Source organism: Balaenoptera borealis (assembly GCF_965194805.1).
Source record: "Balaenoptera borealis genome assembly, chromosome: 5".
Taxonomy (NCBI): Eukaryota; Metazoa; Chordata; class Mammalia; order Artiodactyla; family Balaenopteridae; genus Balaenoptera; species Balaenoptera borealis.
The window spans coordinates 99,568,241-99,588,092 of record NC_138862.1 but is presented as its reverse complement, the minus strand read 5'-3'; the positions used below and the strand labels follow the sequence as shown (position 1 = coordinate 99,588,092).

Here is a 19,852-nt window from a genome sequence, read left to right as displayed (position 1 = left end):
GACGTGCTTACTTCATTATTGTTGTGTTTCCCTTTAGTTGTAAACCATTCTGCTCCACAGAAAACTGTCTTGAGCAAAATTATGACTTTGGACTCAGTGGGGTTGCCCTGTGAAATTAAGGGGTCGCTGGCAAACTCATAGGGACTCACAGCTAGGTAACACCCAAGTCATTTGAATAAAAATACCAATTTTGCAAAATACTTTCAACTTTTCAGAGTATTTTTATATCAATGATTTCATCTGGCTTTCTTAACTATGGTATATCATCAAGTAATAGAATCAAGAAAATAACACTAAATAATTTAACATATATTAAATTCTACTAATGAGTATAATCTGTTCGTATTATTATTACCGATCTCAAATTTAGGACAAAATAAATATCTATTTACTCCACAGATTTTGAGAAACACCAAATTATGTTTATTTCTCTACAGAATCAATAATCTAAGTATGATTTTTAAATTTATTTTGTTTCCTTTTTCCTCCCTGGTTGTAACATGTCCCTTTCAATTTACCTTCTATGTTGGTTTTTTTTTTTTTTTTTAGAAATTCACATTCTTATTTTATTGATTGATTGATTGATCGATTGATTGCTGTGTTGGGTCTTCGTTTCTGTGCGAGGGCTTTCTCTAGTTGTGGCAAGCGGGGACCACTCTTCATCGCGTTGCGCGGGCCTCTCACCATCGCGGCCTCTCTTGTTGCGGAGCACAGGCTCCAGACGCGCAGGCTCAGCAGTTGTGGCTCACAGGCCTAGTTGCTCCGCGGCATGTGGGATCCTCCCAGACCAGGGCTCGCACCCGTGTCCCCTGCATTGGTAGGCAGACTCCCAACCACTGCGCCACCAGGGAAGCCCCATATGTTGGTTTTTGATGTGGCTACTTGATTTCCAGCTCTTCCTATCACTCTTTGAGGGTATCTTCCAAAGCATTATTGTTGATAGAAGATGATATCTCATCAGACAGAAGAGAATTTTCCTTCGTAAGTTGTATTCTGCAATTCCTGCTGGAACATCTAGTCAAATTCTCATGGTCCATGTGTAGTACTAATGGCCCTGACACCTAATTCCATCAAGAAATATTTAATTTCTCCCAAGGTTTACTACTCATGGTTTCCTCACCCTCAAGCAGTAAGCTACTTTAGCTTAAATGAAAACTTTATTTTCTCATTTTTTCTTGATTTGAATAAATGGTAGTGATTTTGGAACCCTAGACAATCGGCAAGGTATTTATTTTACCTTTTTGCTTCATAAGATTTCATACAGTATAGCACAGACTTATCAGAACCTCAATAAAGATTTTTCACTGACCATAATTCCCAACTATTGCTTAAATTTTAGTTCCTACCTCTGTCTTGGCAAATTCTTCCGTAATTTTTCTGGACTTCAGTTATTAGGAACAGGTTTTATGAAAATTTAAATTTCATGGAAAGTGTGATGTTCCAAATGAACTCCAGTTTGAAATGGGATGTCAGATCTACCTGTTATTTACCTGATTTTTCAAGCCTACACTCAAGCTAATAGATCATCTTTATTTCTGCTTTCATGTGAGGGGGTTGGCAATAGAGATTAAAATACCACACCACATCCCTTCTATTCCTATTTGAAGTGTTTCCAAGTAAAGTAAAAGGTATATTTTTAAAAGTCTTGTGATAGTATTTTTTCTACTGCTTGGCTAAGTCTTTGTTTTGATGTTTAATTTCTGTGTGAACCTCAGCTAAAACGTTATGTTTAAGTAAGTGCTTATGGGTTCACAAAGGCATTTTGTGGCCTGTCCATGAAGTTTGTAGACAGACTTCTGAGAGAGGAATCTAGATAATCACTGAAAACTAATTATGTTCTATTGGATCATGAGTCACATTCTGAATTATATTTTGTAATTTTCTCATCAACAGGAAATAGTACTCTATAACCCGATGGTACAAGACAGAAAAGTCACAAACCAAGATATTTGCAATATATTTCTTTCATTGTAACAAAAAATGGGAAGTATGCATGCAATACACTTGGTTTTTAATAAATATAAATGTCCTAAGTAGAAGAATTTTTTGTATAAAACATCACTTTATAATTATGAGAAAACTATTTAAATTCTTTGTTCACATCTTCACTTCCACACTTTAAGTATGAGTATAATGTATTTTTGTTAATTCAGATGAACTCATAAGCATATCATCCTTATTAAGCAGACTCATATAAAAACTTAGAGTAGGGCTTCCCTGGTGGTGCAGTGGTTGAGAATCCGCCTGCCAATGCAGGGGACACGGGTTCGAGCCCTGGTCTGGGAGGATCCCACATGCCATGGAGCAACTGGGCCGGTGAGCCACAGCTACTGAGCCTGCGCATCTGGAGCCTGTGCTCCGCAACAAGAGAGGCCCGCGCACCGCGATGAAGAGTGGCCCCCGCTTGCCGCAACTAGAGAAAGCCCTCGCACAGAAATGAAGACCCAACACAGCCAAAAATATAAATAAATAAATACTTAAAAAAAAAAAAAAACTTAGAGTAAAACTTCCTAGTTACATATTGGATTATTTTAACTATTCTTTCCATTAAAAAATACCGAACTATTAAAATGTCAGACATCTCTATTTATCCCAATTTTAATAAAGATATACTAACGTTATGGTTTCAGAGTTATATATTTGCTTTACCTCTTTCACTAGACCAAAAAGCAATGTCCTCTTGATTTATTACAATAATTAGTGACTTCATAAAAGAGCATGCTGTAAATTCTTAAGCATTTGGATACTATTTTGACTTTACATTTCTCAATACAGACCCATAATTGTGCAATATTTTTACATAATTTTATTAGAGCATAACACCTAAAGTAAATACATGCATTTACATGTCTCCATAAAAGTTAAAGCTGAGGCAAAATTAATGTATTGACATGAAACAAGGAGAGTAGTCAGAGCTTAGATTTTACTCTATCTTGTTCCAATTACGTTTAATATTAATGTTATAAATAGATAGTAAACATTTAAAAAATTATATTCATCTCATTTTCTTTGCCTTCCTAATGTGTCTTGTTAAGTATTAATTTAGAAAATAATTATAGTTCTTTATAATACATTATTTTCTTTATTAAATTCATATGGTAAATTTAACAATCTTGTCATTATGAAACACTGAAGCATGCTATTCAGTTTTACCAAGCATTTTTAAAAATTTTAGCCATACATTAAACAATTTACCTACTCAATATAATTAGGCTGATATAGGAAGGAAGTCAGGCTACTTATAAGATTTCTCTTATAGCAAATCTTGAATTATTTGTTCCTTGCTAATGGTGAATCTCTCAAATAATTTTTTTCACCTATCAAAGAAATGGCATTTATAAAAATACTAAGGTATCTTTCTCTGGTATATACTATTTGTTCACAATTTGGACAAGAACTTTAAATTATCCCTGGAATTCAAATATGAGACTGTATGATGCTGGATTTATACTTTAAGACCATGGCTGGTGTTTTTAAGCTGTCTGCTTAGTGGAAACGCTCATGCTTTTCACTGGTTGTTCTTGGCTCCTCCCTTATTCAACTTCCTTCTTCATTATAATGTTTGCTTTCTGCTTCTGCACCAGAAGAGACATCTCCATTGGTCATTTGGTCAAATTCCAATTCTGAAACTTCATGTTGATAACATCAATTTCAAGTTCAGTTAGCAGATTTCCTTTTGCAATAGTCAACTCCAATCTGTGACATGTTGTTTATTTAATTTACCTGTCAACATAGAATGCTCAGTGATAAATCACTGGTCCATTTCTAGTCTATATACTGTGATATCATATTGTGATTGGTTGGCTTCAGAATGGCAGCATATTGTGTTCTTCTTCATTTCTTGGGTGTATATTATAAACTTTCTGGACAATTCTGCCCTGGTCATTCACTAGCTGGTGTCCACTAAAACAGTTTGAATTGCAACATTTTGATAGTCTGACTGTCACATTACTTTGGGTGGTTTATAACAATTGGATCCTGGTGCTCATTCCATTCTCTAACCATGGGTTTGATCTTTGTTGAAAGCATTGTTGTCTCTTTTTGCTTCTTGGTTGTGCCGATAAATAACTTCAGAACAAGCTGGCATGAATTCAGTGGGGGCCAGAATCAATCAGTCCTAGTTACCAGCTCTGTTGGAGGATATGCGCATTTACACAGAGGTGAATTAAAGTGTTACTTTAGAGTTCTACTTTTCAGTGTCTCATTATTATGTAATCAACATCTCTGTAGCTTATAACTAACAGGGTTTACTTGACACATGTCATATAAAATATGCCACATTTCACCTTTAGATATCCTACACCAGTTCCTAATGGCATCAAAATGTCTTCAAAAACTTCTAGTACCTATCATGTTGAATTACTCTTAGAGATGAGTTAATTACTTAAAATTTTTTTAAAGACTATCAAATGAGTTATAATTTACAAGTTAAACCATGTAGATGCATGAGATAGTGTAAAAAGAGCTGTTCTATTTCAAAGGACCTTATTTATTGTCTTTCAAAGTACATACTGATGCTCTGCATCACTTAGGTATTTATATCATACATAACAATAATATTTTAATTTTAGTCATACTAGTTTATAACAAAATAAATTTATGAAAGTTAGTCTTTTTCTTGGCATAGAATCCTACTTAATCTTCTTTGCCATCAATGCTTTTAATTTATTGAAATAATACCTGGAGTTGTATCTAGACTTCTAGTTTAAAAGAATGTCTTTGTACAACTCATGTATTGTTTTTCCTAAAAAAGACTCAAGTAAATGACTTATCACTCAATTTCTAAAAGTTTGGCATTTCCCCATATCTTTTGAGCTGGTCAATGGCCTTCTTTAATTGGTGACAGGGTGCATTGTTGCAATGAAACTGAGGTTAATCGGTTTCTATTTCTAGTAGCAATATCTAATTGTTCTTTATATGTGACTAAAAAGTTTGCTTTGATCCCATTCAATTATTTCTCTATAATAAATATTTTTTAAAAGAACAGAAACAAATTCCTTTTTTGCTATATTTTTTCAATTCATAAGGTAAGTCTGTAACTAGAAAATAAATAAATAGTAGGTCTTTCAGTCTCTTCAAAATTAAAAAAAAATGATATTGGATATTTTCACAAACATTTCATTTAAGTCATAAATAATAATCAAGAAATTCTTTTCATTTAAAAGATAACCATAAGTATAAATGAACATGTGTATATCCACAAAACCTACCCATAGGTAGATATAAGTTTTATGGATATGTGTATATATATTAATTTATATTTATGGTTATCTTTTAAATGAAAAGAATTTCTTGATTGTAATATGTATGTATATATATACATACATATATGTAATTTTCAAAAAATGGGACCATGATTACCAAATATTAACAATCTACTTTGTGGCATGAACTGTTCTAGGCATTTTATTATATTTTTCATTTAACATGAAATATCACATTAATAAGTTCAGAATTTTTTTTTACATTTTATTACTCTACTTGTCTGATGTGAAAAATTACTTTGATTATTATATTCGTGATATTTTGTTAATTTAACCTATCTTTTTTATGGTGTATAAATGTGTGTAAAACTGGGATAAAATGAACAACTTTAATGATCCTTTTGTATTTGGTTAAATTAGTTCTTTTACGATTTGAAACACATTATTAATATAGCAATGTTTCCCAGGATAGTTCAAATCTAGGTGTTTACCTATCAGAATGTTTACAAGAATCAAAATTTAATTGCACAGATTACTCAAAACAAACATTTCAAATTATGCTCACCTTATAAAGGCAAAAGCCAAAGGTTCAAGTGTAATCAAGTGATTATTAAACAATTTGTTTCTCAAATACCATAACTACTGTAACATTCATGTCATGCCATTATATGTTACTCTACTAAATACTGTTAGCCTTCACACAGTTTTAAATGAGTGTCTTATTTTTCTGCTTATCCTGAAAATACTCTTTGAAAGGATATGTTAGATACTATATATATTACTGAAAACTATATTTTATGGCTACTTGCAAATAGGCTTGCAGATAAATAATTAAAATTTTGATAACTGTTTTGAAGGGAAAGACCACGATGCCATAACAAACAAAGGTACTTACATAAAGATTAAATCCAATGGTATATATTAAGACAGAACCTCTAAAATATCTCAAGACCTATTTGTAGCTGATCTCTTTCAGTGAAAGCCTGGGTGAATTTCAGACTTAATACTAATCTCTGGCTGTCAGGTCTTAAACAATACAGATTACTGGGGCCTATTCCCATAGTCCTGATGGAAGTGATGATTGGAGTGATGATGTTGAGAGGAATAAAAAGCAATTCAAAGACCCATACAATGTCAGAGCCAGAAGAAAACTAGTGTTTCATGTTTAAGTCAGGAGAGCAGAACTAAGGATCTGGATGTCACCAACAGGTTAGTATATCACTCGCTGAGGCTGCTGCCATAATAAGATACCACAGCCTGGGTGGCTAAAACAATATATTTTTTTTTCTACAGTTCTGGAAGCTGGAAGTCTAAGATCAAGGTGTTGACAGGTTTAATTTCTCCTGAGGCATCTCTCCTTTGCTTGCAGATGGTCACTTCTCAAGTATCCCCCCATAGCCTTGTTTCCATACACACACATCCCTGGTCTCTCTTCCTCTTCTAATAAGGACACCAGTCATATTGGATAGTAGTGCTCCACCCCTATGACCTCATTTAACCTAATTTTATCCTTCAAGGCTCTCTTTCTAAATGCAGTCACATTGGGGGTTAGGGCTTGAACATATGAATTTTGAATGGACACAGTTCAATTTATAGTAGTTAGTAATGTAAGAATAAGTACAAAACAATTCCAGAAGGGGACACACTCTTAACCCTCATTCACCAGTTATATTCTCAGTAGACTCCTGACAGTCTGAAACTAAGATGCACATTAGCTATAAACAGCAATGACAGGAGGCAAAGGAAATTATGTGGCCAGTGAAAAGCCATGAAGTGAGAATGGGCTAGAACTCATAACTTCTAATAGATTTTCAGTCTTAAAATCTCTACGTTAATACTAAAACTAAACAAGTAGGATTTGAAATTAAAAATATAATACCATTTACATTACTACCCACCCAAAATGAAATACTTAGGTATAAACCTAACAAAATGTGTACAAGATCTATAGAAGGAAAACTACAAAACTCTGATAAATGATATCAAGGAAGAACTAAATAAAGGGAGAGATAGTCCAAGTTCATGGATAAGAAGACTCAATACAGGCATACCTTGGAAATATTGTGGGTTCAGTTCTAGACCACTCAATAAAGTGAATAGCACAATAAAGCAAGTCACACAAATTATTTGGTTTCCCAGTGCATATAAAAGTTATGTTTATATAATACTGTAGTCTATTAAGTGTATAATAGCATTATGCCTTAAAGCCATGTACATACCTTAATTAAAATAAGCTTTACTGCTAAAAAATGTTAACCATCATCTGAGCCTTTAGTGAGTCATAGTAGTAACATCAAAGATCACTGATCACTGGTAACTATAACAAATATATTAATAATAAAAATACTTTGAAATATTGTGAGAATTACCAAAATGTGACACAGAGACAAAAAGTGAGCAAGTGCTGTTAGAAAAATGGTGCTGACAGACTTGCTCAATGCAGGGTTACCATAAACTTTTAATTGTAAAAAAAACAGTATCTGCAAAAAGCAAAGTGCAATAAAATGAGGTATGCCTGTATTGTCTAGATGTCAGTTCTTCCCAGCTTGATCTATAGATCACAATGCAGTCCCAATCAAAATCCCAGAATATTATTTTATGGATATCAACAAACTGATTTTAAAGTTTATATGGAAAGGCAAAAATCCTCAAATAGTCAACACAATGTTGAAGGAGCAGAACAAAGTTGGAGGACTGACTTTTCTCAGCTTCAAGACTTACTATTAAGCTACAAAAATCAGGGCAGTGTGGTACTGACAAAATAATAAACAAATAGATAAATGGGACAGAATAAAGAGGCTAGAAATGGACTTGTATAAATATATTCAACTGATCTTTGACAAAGGAGCAAAGGAATACAAAGGAGCCAAGGTAGTATCTTCAATAAATGGTGCTGACATCCACATATAAAAAAAAATAAATTAAAAAAAAATGAATCTAGACAGAGAACTTACCCTCTTCACAAAAATTAACTCAATATGTATCATGGACCTCAATGTAAAATTCAAAACTATAAATCTGCTAGAAGATAACATAAAAGAATATCCAGATGACCTAGGGTATGCCAATGCCTTTTTGATATAATACCAAAGGCACTATTGATGAAAAAAAATTGAAAAGCTTAAATTCAATTAAATTTTAAAATTTTGCTCTGTGAAAGACAATGTCAAGAGAAGAAGAGCCACAGATTGGGAAAATATATTTGCAAAAATTAAATTTGATAAAGGACTATTATCCAACATATACAAAAATATCTAAAACTTAACAATAAGAAAACAATCCGACTAAGAAATGGGCCAAAGACCTTAATGGATACCTCACCAAAGAAGATATACATATGCCAAATAAAAGTGTAAAAAGATGCTCCACTTTCTATTTCATCATGGGAATGTTAATTAAAACAAGATACCACTACACACCTATTGGAATAGCCAAAATCCAGAACACTGACAACACCAAATGCTGGATGAAACATGGACCAACATGAACTCTTATTCATTGCTGGAGGGAATGCAAAATGGTATGGCCACTTTGAAAGACAGTTTGGCAGTTTCTTACAAAACTAAACATATTTTTTACCATGTGATCCAGGAATTGTGCTCCTTGGTATTTACCCAGAGGAGTTGAAAACTTAAGTCCACACACAATTCCGCGCACAGTTGTTCATAAAAGCTTTATTCATAATTGCCAAAACTTGGAATGAACCAAGATGTCCTTTAGTAGGTGAGTAGATAAATCAACCGTGGTCCATCCACACAATGGAATATTATTTGGCACTAAAAAGAAATGAGCTTTCAAGCCATGAAAATACATGGAGGAAACTTAAATACATATTACTAAGTTAAAGAAGCCAATGTGAAAATAATAGATACTTTATAATTCCAACTATATGACATTCCAGGAAAGGTAAAACTATGAAGACTCAAAAAAAAAAAAAAGATCAGTAGTTGCCAGAGGTGAGGAAGGAAAAGGGGATTAATAGGCAGAGCACAGAAAATGTTTATTACAGTGAAACTACTTCATATGAAATTATAATGATGGTATATGTCATTATACATTTGAACAAACCCACAGAGTGTACAACAAGAGTTAGCCCTAAGGTAAATTCTGGGTTTGGGGTGATTACGATGTGTCAATGCAGGTTTACTCTTGGTAACAAATGTGACATTCTAGTGAGTAATGTTGAAAATTCAGGAGGCTATGCATGTGTGGGGCTAAGGAATATATGTGAATTCTCTGTACCTTCATCTCAATTTTGTTGTGAACCTAAAACTGATCTAAAAAAAGTAATAAAAAAATCTCTGAATTAAAAGTGTCTCTGCTACTTTTCTCAACAGGCACTAATGATGAAAAGGTAGTTGTATATCCTCTTATCTTGGGTGCCTCCAGTAGTTCTTTTTAATGAACAGATTGTCTCTATCAACATGGTAACCTAATTGAGACAACACTTCCAGCAACCTGACGAAAAGAGGGATGACCATATTTATGGAGAGTTAACCAAAAAAAGAAAAAAAAAGTTCTGAAATGTCTTTGCTTTTTGTTTGATGTATAAACTCAGTCTCAAGATGTCTTTTAAGTATTTCAAAATCAAATAGACAAACATAAGAACATACTTTTCAAAACTTGATTTTTTTGATTTGTAAGAATGCAGATCTCTTTTGCTTAACTTAAATTCATTTATCAGATTATTTTAAAAGTCAAGAATTCAAATAAGGGTTTCCTAGAAATGAAGCATCTGGATAGGAAAGAGTTTGTCTGTTTTCCTAAGATATCCCAAACTCCCAGTTTAGCAGCAAACTAGGCATTTATAATTATAGTTAAATAAATGACTCAGGTTAAAATACATAGAAAATACTAAAAGCATGATATTCATATGATTTGTTCATTTATTCAGAACTATTTACCAAGCAGTTTTGTAAGCAAATCAAGTAGGGGTGAGTGCAGAACTCCCAAAGCAGGGCTCCACACTGCGGAGGTCACTCATGAGGAAAACACCACCCTTTTGGAGTCACTGAGAGGCAGCAACGATTGCTGCAGAATTTCTATTCAACATGAGACAGAACTAGTTGCCACTTATCACATCTATCCATGCTAAAACCGAATATGACTAATGAGTGAAGAAGACCCCAGCATCTGAGTATGGGTGCTTTAGTATAAATGGCCCATATGTTGGCTAAGAACACACATGTGTTCAGGTTCAGCCCCATGATCAGAGGAGTCACCTTTAAACAAAACACCTTCAAGAACATTTTCTATATTTCAAAACAGGATCTCACTTGTTTTTCTCACTTGTTTTTCTTGTGCGCAAATGTGTCTTTTGTACTGACGGTTGCTTATGAGAAGGGAGAAAAGGCATTTGTGAGGAAGTGGCCTAAAAAGAATACCGAATCATTATTTGTAGTTTCCGAAATATATATTATGAAAATGTACTTGAAAACACTGCTCCAGCTGGATCCTGAGATCTGCTGCTTATATGAGGGCCTCCAATGAAGAAGAGGTGTGGTTCATAGGGCAACTGAGGCTGAGTAGCTCTCTCCTCATGAATTAAAGGAAAGAATGAGGCCATCAAAACATGAGGTACTGTGTTAAAAAACAGAAGAAAAAAAACAACAAAACAACTCCAGAGCTCTACAGAAACTGTATAAATGAGAAAGCTATACAGCTCTAGAGGAGTGTCATTTTCCCACAATTCCTTGCCATTTACATTGACCCCTGTCTGCTCCCACAGCATGATTACAGGAAAAGCCTCTCTTCTGGGAGAGAGGAAATACACGGTGTCTCAGCACTCTAAAAGTCGGCCTGGAAGTCATGTCTTAAGATTTTTAAATGTTTAATTTCGTTTTTAAAAATATGCTATTTAGATGGGAGTTCCCTGGTGGTCTAGTGGTAGGATTCAGGCTTTCCCTGCCGTGGCTCGGGTTCAATCTCTGGTCAGGGAACTGAGATCCCGCAAGCCCCACGGCACAGCCACCACCACCCCCAGAAAAAAATCCTATTTAGAGACAGAAAGCAGAATGGTGGTTTCCAGGCATTGGGAGGAGTGGGGAATAGGGAGTAGTTGTTTAGTGGGTACAGAGTTTCAGTTTCACAAGATGAAGAGAGTGTTGGAGATGGATGACAGTAATGGTCGCACAATATTATGAATGTATTTAACACCACTGAACTATACACTTAAAAATGGCTAAGATGGTAAATGTTATGTATATTTTACTACAATAAAAAAACTTAAATTCTGTCTACAATTAAAAAAAAAAGTCGGCCTTGTCCACTTGCATAATTTTAAATAACTGGTCACCTAAGGCAAACCATAGCTCTACAGTACGTGTTTACAAACGTGTGTGGAATCACATCATAATAACAGGAGTGTTAAGTTGAAAACTTTCAAATCACATACATTATCATCTAAATTGGGGAAATCAAGTATGGGAGCCTTGAAGCAAACAAAGTAATAATCATCTATACTGAATTTTAAAAATGTAATAATGCAAGCAAGCTGTTAATGGATTGGAAAGGCTATTCACAAGAATGATAATAATACCTTCACATTAGCATCAGCGATGTTTTTTGATGTTAGTTTATATGCTAGATATGAAAGTCCTAAGTACCATGGGGCTTACCAAGAATTTCAAAATAAAAGAGGAGAAAATAATAGAATGATTTAAATGCTACACATAGAAATGATTTATGAACAATGTTATAAGAGGTTATTAAAATCACACAAAGTAATAATTACGCACATCCCCAAATTACTGTGATGAACTGAAGTATACCTGTTCTGTATTTTGAAAACTGAATGAACATTTATTTTTAAACTGAATTGACTTCTTCAGTTGTTCAAAATGGGAAGGCAATACAATGATAGAATGAGCCACACTAATGAGTTCCTTCCAGGCAATGACTCCATCTTATTTGCCTTCATTTCTCTAGAACTGAAGGGTCGGTGGCTATGACATAAAAGATAACAAGTAAATGTTTAAATAATGAAACTGAACCAAGTCCTAATGAACATAATCATCGGAGTTAGATGGTTTTAGTTCAATTCTTAGAGACATCATGTAAATGCAGAGTTGTCTTGGAAAAAAGTTATTTAATCTATCTGACATATTTTTTCTTTAAAATAAGAATAATTGTCCCCAATTTGTCAGGTCATTGTAAAGATTAAATGAGGTTATATAAATATTGAACAAACATGGCACACGGGACATGTGGTCAGTTCTCAAATAATGACAGTTGTTGTTAGCAATCCCCTCTGGTTTTTAGGACATTCCTATTTCCCAGGACTGTTCTCTAAGCTTCAGCAAAATGTCCACCTGCCCCAGGAAGCCTACCTTGCCTACCCCTAGCCTGGATCGCATCTCCTCTTCAGTTACATTCAGTGCATTCATTTTGCTTACGTTAATTCTTATCATTGCATAATCTGTGATATCTAAAAATGATCTGCTTTTTCATAAGTATATTCCAGTATGTAAGTGTCTTAGGAATAGAAAATATGTCCTATGTCTTCATATCTCCAGTGACTGATACAGTTCTATTAGATAGTAGGTACAACCATTTGATTAATTTATTAAGACACAGGAAATAGTCTTCCCTTATATTTTTCCTTTAGTTTTTATGGATAAACCCTTGTTTGAGAGAAAAATTTGATTTTGTGTCATTGTGCTATAACATTATTACAAGAAAATAAAATGTTATGATACAAAGTATTGTTGTCAATGCACTTTGAACATGGAGCCCTGGATATCTTCTTAGGAATTCGTAACAGAACGAGGAAAAACCCAGAGAAGCACTGCTAAAATAATAGTCTCAACATAGGAAGGCTTCTTTTATTATCACTATACATGAAATTTTCACTGTGTTTACCTAGAGTTAGACTAATACAGTGCCTATTAACCATGAGATCCAGGAAAAGGAAAGATTAACCTATGTCCTGACTGTGTGAGAGTTTAATCAGTGCGTCACATGGGGTAAACACATGTTGGTGCATCTTTAGAGGTCAGTGAAAATAAATTTTAATTTACTCTGTGAATTATAAGCTTCAAAAGGTATATGAAGCTCCTTATAAAAATGAATTCAAGAAGGAATTGCAAAAGCCATAACAGATCCACAATAGAATATTACAAAAGGTGTATATTCCTCATCTTTGGAAAATTTCACCTTGTAAGACCATTTCTATGCTGTTCTCTAAAAATGTTTAAGAGTTACTTTCAGAGAAGTTTAGATCAATTTTATACAATATGGTATTTCTTACATACTTACTACGAAGAAATTTGGAATGCTATTTACTCTGTTTTGGTATTTTAGAGGAAGGAAAATCACATGACTTAAGCCTCTGAAATACATTCAGTAGATTTTAGAAATTCTCATATGACCAAGGTCCCCCAAACACAGAACCTTAGGACAAAATAAAATAAAGGAAGGAAGGAAGGAGAATGAAGTGACTTGGAACATTGTTGTTAAGAAGTTTTTGTATAGATGAGCTGTGAAACTTGATATTATATCAGAACTGTAATCTCTAAGGCTGACATCAGGGCAATTTCAGGACAGTTTGGTAGACAAATTTTGAAGGAATTATACTTCAAATTTGAGATGCAGACAGTGTGGTCATTGAAGGAACTATTTTAGCAGCATGAAGAACTTCGGATCTGTTTTTATCCTACTTATAATCTCCTGTTATACACACTATATATTGCAAGAGCTTTGTAAAAGCACATTTCTCAAATTGTTACCACCTAATTCTCACACAAATAGATAGTGAGTACATATTGAAGATTCATTTAATTCATTAAGTGATGATCTCAGCAGAATGACATGAGATGTTCCAAAATTTTTTTGAAACACAGAGATGTACAGTTAACTAGGAAAAGTAACAAGATACAATTACTAAGTTGTGCACAAACTGGTTAATGGCCTGTAGGCTAACTGGACTGTTGACTTCATCTTCTCTACGGGAAAGAAAAAAAAAAATCGCCCCTTACACTTTTCTGCAAAGTTAACCTATAACTATACAGGGTTGTGAAATAGCATAATCCCAATCAATTTTGAAGTTATTCCAACAAAGTTAAATTCCATAAAAGAGACAGATGGCTGTGAGAGAGGCTTATTAGGATATGATCTAGCATGATATTAAAAAGTCTCACAATCATCATTTGTTTCATTTCCAAGTATTAGATAATTTTTTGTGTGTACATCGGCTAAAGGAGATGAAATAAGGCACAGTTCTAAATTATTAATTAAACTGAAGGATGAGGAAGAAAAATGCATTGAAAAGAAGCTATTCCAAAGATTTGGAAGAAAGTAAAATCTCATATTGATGCTGGTGAGTGAAAATACAAAGATGGGCAGGAAAAAGTGACACACGCACAAAAATCACTCTTTACTTTGAGCTCTATGACAGCTATGAAGTCATTTCTAAACTTGGAGAATCTCTATTTTCAGGTAGCATGAACAAGGTAGCAGTTTCCACTTCCGACTGAAGAATCACAGGGATGCTCAGGTAATAGCAGCATAGTGTAAACATGAATTTTATATGCACTGGAAAGCCAAAAAAATTGTATGACTCACTTTATTACAGTGGTCTGAAACCAAACCTACAATATAGAACGTATATGCTGGTATTGGGGAAATACGGCTATTCTTAAATTATTTTATCACATTTTAAAATGAGAAAGTTACTTAGTTTGCTCTTTGGTATTTGAACCTGGAGGTCACAGATTGTAAGTAAAAAACTATTCTTTTTAAAAAAAATAAAATAAAAATAAAATAAAAACAATATATCTTACTGGAGGCCAAGATCCATTTTTGTGGTAGATACCATATTTTCATTTGACCTTGTCCAGAGTAAACAAAACATGCATTATTTGAAATTTCTCCTAGATAGTAGATACACATATTGTTGTAAAGCCATTGGAAAAAATACCAAGGACACTTTTTCTTCTTTTTAGTCACTTTGAAAGCTGAGTCATCGAAGCTATTACAAAAATTGAAGTTTCAGAAAACATGGAACCATCTGAAATGGATCCATTATTTTCTTATTTATATTAATGACTTTTTTAGGTCATTAAATATTTCAGAGGAATTTAATATTTTTTATAATACTGGGCATATTTAAATTCTTATGATATAAAACTATTTAAATTAAATGACCAAAATAGTTAATAATATTAAATATGCATTATATAGGATATTATATTATAAAATACCAGCATATTGGATTTATAATAACATAGATTACTTTGAGAAAACTTGAAAATTTCTACTGTATTATCAAATAAAAAATGCATGATTTCTGTAACTAAAATCAATTTACCATGCCTTTGCTTCATTAGTCTTATTCATTTTTTAGTAACATCAGATCAGGAATTATATATTATGCTTTTACTATGAGTTCCTTTGAGAACTGAGAGTTTACAAGTTATCCACAATAGTGTCACAATGGTCTGTCATCCCAAGAAAAAGGTGTTTTATAAAAGTGAATTTTCTGTAAAATGGAATTTTAATAACTTTAACTCCTGAAGCCCAATATTATTATCAACTATTTTTATGAAAATATTTCTAAAATGCTAAATATTTCTATGATTTTTTTCAGAAGTTCTCGAATATGCAGTTGACTTTTATTTGGTGATTATGTTATTTTAATGAACATTGCTTATAATGCTTTGCTGGAATGTGTGTATTTTATACTATAACAAAAGACTAGATTTAATCTTAGCATACTTTGGTGCTTTTAAAATTCATGTACCTGCTTTCTTTTTTCCATCTATGAGTTAGCACTGTTCTAGCTTCTGTGATAATAATGTCTGCTTATTTCTAATTGGCCTGTTTTCAAATCTGCCTCTACAATGTTCTATACTTGGAAATCAAATAAAACTCATGACTGATATTGTTAATACATCTAGTTAGAATCTCTCCATAAGGTGTTGAAAGCAATGTCTATGACCATAATGAGTACACACTTTTAGTGAATAGGAAGGCATTCTATTAGCCTTCTCTGAAGTTAAAAATAACTTTCTTTTTTGGGGCTCTTGCCTCTATTGTGAGGTTACTGCTATCAAATCTCAAGACAAATGAGGTGTTTGTATACGCGTTAGTCATTGTTACTCTGCAAGTCAACTGAGCAGAAGCAGAATCTATTGTAGACAGGAATCTTTACACAAAAGTTAAAAACCTCTTAATGAAGTTACTAATGGCATTGTAAAAGAAGTCTGATGAATTTTCAGGGAACAAATCTGTCATTTGAAGTTCTAGAGTCCTAAAAGGATGATGCTCCGGGAAAATAAAATCATAAGGGCTGATGAACTGAACCAACAAATATATAAAATGCAAATAGATGATAAAGAAAACCTGCTTAAACTCAGAGTTGGATGCCATGTCACTCAGTTTTGGTCAATAAGATGAAAACAGAAGTCTAATAAGCATTCTGGGAAATGTTCTGCTCTACTGATAAAAGAAATAGACTTAACTATCATTGCCCTTTCTCCTTCATCCTACCTTGAGCATCGATTTAACGTCTGAAGCTAGACAATCATTTTGCTACCGGGAAGGAAAAAATTAGTTGAGGGGAATCAGGAAGATACTGTAACTGACATCATTAAGGCATTGAACCAAGTTCAATAACTGTGTGCCCCTGATTTACTGCAGACAGTATTCCTGATGAAAGCATTGGTTAGAATTTGTTATAAACAGAGATAAAATGGACCAACCTAGGAAATAAATGTAAAAGTGGTTTGGTAAATTACTTTTGTTTTGATTGTTTGTTGAAACCAATGGCATTAAGCCTCTACAGCGTGACATAAATTCGGTACTCTGTGATTTAGAGAAGACAGTAGTGGTGAAAGCATGTTCAGTAATCTGACAAGATATGTTTAAATAACAACTATGTCACTTTCTACCTGTGTGGTCTTGGGTAATTTAGATAGCCTCAGGGGCCTCAGGTTTCTCTGTGGTTACTAGTTGTACCTACCTCGTAATGTGTGGAGCAGATTAAATGTTCTAATGCATATAAAACGTACATCAGAATGCCTGGCACAGATTCAGTGCTCAATATTTTTGATTTGTGTATATTGTTAGTTAGATATATCCATTATTTTATAGACTATATAATATTGAATAAATTAACAAGAAAGAGAACGCCTTCAAATTAAAAAATACTGCCTTTTAAAATCAAAATTTACTTGATTTATTAGGCACTTATTGTCTTATGAAGTATCTGGAATTCCACCAGTTGCTGGAAACACAGAGATAATTAGAACATAATTCTCTCAGGAGATCTGGAATATCAGGGAAGATAAAGATGAAAACAAAGCATAGTAAATGCTAAAAATATAGTTATGGACAGGTCTGGAAGGAGTAAAGAGAGAAGTCTACTTAACTTTCCTACATATACTAGGGCAGGGCCATCAGACATTTGCACCGACTATTAAAGGAAACTTAAGATAGTGGAACAAGAGAGAAAATTACATTCAAGGCAGAGGATGAACACTTATAAAGGCTAGGAGACGCACAACACTGTGGCATGTTTTGGAAAATAGAACCGTTTATGCCTGGCTGTGACAGAGGCTTATGTGGAGAAGTGGCAAGAATAAAGTAGAACATATTCCTAGAGTTAGATTAGGAAAGTCCTTTTATAGCTCTCAAAGCTTGGATTTCAAATCAGTATAAAGAGTGGTTTTCAAATTATGTTCCATAGAATCCAATTATTCCACAGAAGCCTCTCAGGATCTCTAACTTATGTGAGAAAAAGGATGAACAGGTGCAGTTTTAGGATTCACTCCTCAATTTAACCAATTTCCACATTTTTTTTTGGTACAAATGTACACACATAACTAGGTATTTGTGCACAATTGCTTTTGAAAAAGGGAGAATGCTGCTGAAAAAATAAAGACCCGATCATCAAGTAACATAGGTATATTTTCATACTTCCTATGCAAAAGTTTATTCTGGCAAGAATGTGAGGGATGTTCATGTGAAGGACATTAATAATCAGTGTGAGAAATTAGATAATACAGACTCGAATTAAAATTCTGTAAGTGGGAATAGACAGGAGTTGGCATTTGTGATTGATTTAGGAGATAGAATCAACATTTTTGGAGACTTAATACAAGGACCTTCAAAATCTTTTCTCTCATGCCTTCTAAAAATAATTGTGGAAATTTGTATCTGTCCTCAGACATTATTATATTGATTTCTATTTTTTGTTTGAAGTTTAAATAGTTGCAAATAATAGAATAGCTGCATATTTTAAAAAACTGACATTTTAAAAGAAACTTTTCTTTACCATAAAATGTATCCAGCAGAATCTAAATTCCATAGCAAAGTGATTCAAACAATTATTTACTTGAAATAAAATAAAAGATTTTCTTTAACAGTTGTAAATTTTATCTCACTACTTTTACTCCTTGAATCTACCCTAATAAAAATATCGAAAGTTTTATTGGTCACTAAATACTATTTTTCTTCAACTTTAAAATTTACATTAAAACTTTAAAATTCTCTTCATTTTTAGTTAATTACTATGTGACCCAGCAATCCCACTACTGGGCATATACTCAGAGAAAACCATAATTCAAAAAGACACATGCACCCCCCAGTGTTCATTGCAGCACTATTTACAATAGCCAGGTCATGGAAGCAACCTAAATGCCTATCGACAGAGGAATGGATAAAGAAGATGTGGTACATATATACATGGAATATTAGCCATAAAAAGGAACGAAATTGGGTCATTTGTAGAGACGTGGATGGATCTAGAGACTGTCATACAGAGTGAAGTAAGTCAGAAAACAAACAATTATTGTATATTAACGCATATATGTGGAACCTAGAAAAATGGTACAGATGAACCGGTTTGCAGGGCAGAAATAGAGACACAGATATAGAGAACAAATGTATGGACACCAAGGGGGGAAAGTGGCCAGGGGGGTGGTGGTGGTGGGATGAATTGGGAGATTGGGGTTGACATATATACACTAATATGTATAACTAATAAGAACATGCAGTATAAAAAAAATAAAATTCAAATAAAATATAATAAAATAAAATTCTCTTCATTTTTGGTGGCCATAAAATTCTAAGTGTTACATTTTACAGGATGAAGTAACATTTTGTCAAAAATAAATGAAGGATACAAAGTTGCAGCTATGTGAGATGAATAAGTCTAGGGATCTAAATTACAGCATGAAGACTATATTTATGTCTCAATAATACTGTATTGAACACTGGAAATTTTGCTAAAAGTGTATATTTCAGTTCCTGTAATCACACAAAATTTTTGGTAACTATATGAGGAGATATGCTAACTCGTTTGACTAATAATTGTGTCACTATGTATATGTATGCCAAATCATCATGTTGTGCACTTTATAATTTTATTTTAAAATAAAATAAAGGAAAAAATAAATGAAAATATGTTTCAATGAGTTTAAGTAAAAATTTACATTTGAATATTCACACTAGTAAAAAATAGCGTTTCAATGTATACCTAAGAAGTCAATTTGCTCCTAAACTTGTTCTAACTGTATATTATTTTATTACTAAGAAATTATGATTCTGATAGTATAGCAAACCATGCATTTTTGTAGATCAAAAAGTGTTAACTAACATTGCACCATTTCTTTAACTTCTAGACCATTTGGTTATAGAGTAGATTTTTT

At 33.2% G+C, this 19,852-nt stretch overlaps 1 protein-coding gene across 1 annotated transcript in view; it reads left to right on the top strand.

The window, feature by feature from the left end:
- Nucleotides 1–96: 96 nt before the first annotated feature.
- The window catches only part of LOC309629745 (uncharacterized protein), a 162,404-nt gene continuing 142,648 nt past the window's right edge, over nucleotides 97–19,852 (top strand). The window contains exon 1 of the mRNA XM_082394249.1: nucleotides 97–18,974. The gene's annotated coding sequence lies outside the window, so the exon portion shown is untranslated. The remainder of the gene's footprint in view (nucleotides 18,975–19,852) is intronic.